The following is a 1,780-nucleotide window of genomic DNA, read 5'->3' as shown; positions in this document are numbered from 1 at the left end:
GAGCTCATCTCTTGGATATTGATGACGCTACAACCTGGTAGTAGTATTTCAATGAAGGGGGTCAGTGTTTCTTTAATCTCCTCCTCCTCCGTTCTCCAATTGGTTTCTTGCATCCATTCGCATGGTCGACGATGTAATTTTTTTCAGCATTGTAAACTGGAGGTTTTTGAGAAGGCCTCCTCCGTGGGGGCACCAAATGACGAGCGGAAAGCGCAACACAACCCCGACGGCCTCAACATCAGGACCGTGCACGCCAAGATGGCCATGGGAAATGAATAGGGGACACTACCTAGCTTTGAGCGGCTAGGATACGTACAACTCTGATTTAAAATAGCACAAACACTACACACCGAGAGAGAGAGAGAGAGAGAGAGAGAGAGAGAGAGAGAGAGAGAGAGAGAGAGAGAGAGAGAGAGAGAGAGAGAGAGAGAGAGAGAGCGAGAGAGAGACGTAGGTGGTGAAAACCCCGCAGGATGTGAGGGAAACTTGATTTAATGCAATATTTACAGAAACCTTAACTTCAACGAGGTGGCACTGTGGTGATAGAGAGATAATGAGCCTATAGTGCATTCTCTAGAGGTGATTCCATAAGCACGAAGATTCTACTCTCGTGTGTGTGCGGCGACCCTTGGAGTCAAGGTGTGGACGTGGCTTCCTTCTCGTATTGCTAACTTTCCAAATCCCAATGCTCAAGTACCGCCCAAAATGCTACACCACTTCTCTCAGAGTGCTCTCCCAAAATGCTGCCCTAAAATCCCTCCCCTTGGATGCAAGTGTTGCAAGTGCCTCCCCTCGATAGGGACCTCTTAGTGCCCTTTTATAGGTGCAAGCTGCATTAGTTTAGGATAATCTGATTAGGTTAGGTCCCTAATCATGAGAGACAAAGCAAGGAGTTGGGTCTTAGATGGTTGACCCTTGCTTTGTCTTATGAGAATTTTAAAATGATATCTCCTAGGTGGGCCTTTGTGACCATCACCTAGAGAGAGGTGGCAATTTACAATGGGTTTTTTATACAAGATTTTTGGCTTGAAACGGGAAAATAATAATACCCTACGGATATTACTGGTTCGACACAAAAATGAGAGAGAGAGAGAGAGTGAGTGAGTTAACGTCGACGGTGAGGGAGAGAGAGAAAAGCGGGCCAGGGAGAAAGAGCGTGAGGCTGTGAGTGTGTGTGTGAATAATGAAAGAGAGAGAGGGAGATTCTTGTCCCTTTGTATGGTGGCCCTTGAGAGGGAGAAGACTTGTTTTATGCACCCATTAGGCTTGGTGACACAGGAACAAGGGATGGAGAGAGAGAGAGAGAGAGAGAGTGGGTTGGTGGAGCTAAGCAGGAGAGAGAGAGAGAGAGTTTGTCCTCTGGTGATAATGGAGGAGTGTGGCCAACCTGAGAGGCGGCCCACTGCATGCAAGCATGGAAGGGGTGGTGGTGCATGTTAAAATACATTTTTTGAATCCTTTTCCTTGTATTATGGTTCCTCCCCAATTGGGGTTGGTTCTTGCGGCGGCAGTTTCAAAAATGGGCCATCAATGTCTATCATGCTTTTGAGACCTTCGTGACTATGAACCCATACTTAGTTAGGGAATTGAGTGTTAGAATAGTTAGTGATTGAATCAAAGAGGCATAAAGGTTCCAAAATTCACTCACGCTCAAATTGCTCAAATAAAGTGAACTCAAAATAAACGGTTTATATACATTTGCTCCCTAATGTAATCTAAATGGGGTAAATCTTGATAAGATCACACCAATCATATCATAGAAAATCAATTTACATAAGAT

Source organism: Adiantum capillus-veneris, chromosome 3 (genome assembly GCF_014529385.1).
Source record: "Adiantum capillus-veneris isolate H3 chromosome 3, ASM1452938v2, whole genome shotgun sequence".
Classification (NCBI taxonomy): Eukaryota; Viridiplantae; Streptophyta; class Polypodiopsida; order Polypodiales; family Pteridaceae; genus Adiantum; species Adiantum capillus-veneris.
Note: the sequence above shows the minus strand (reverse complement) of the source record.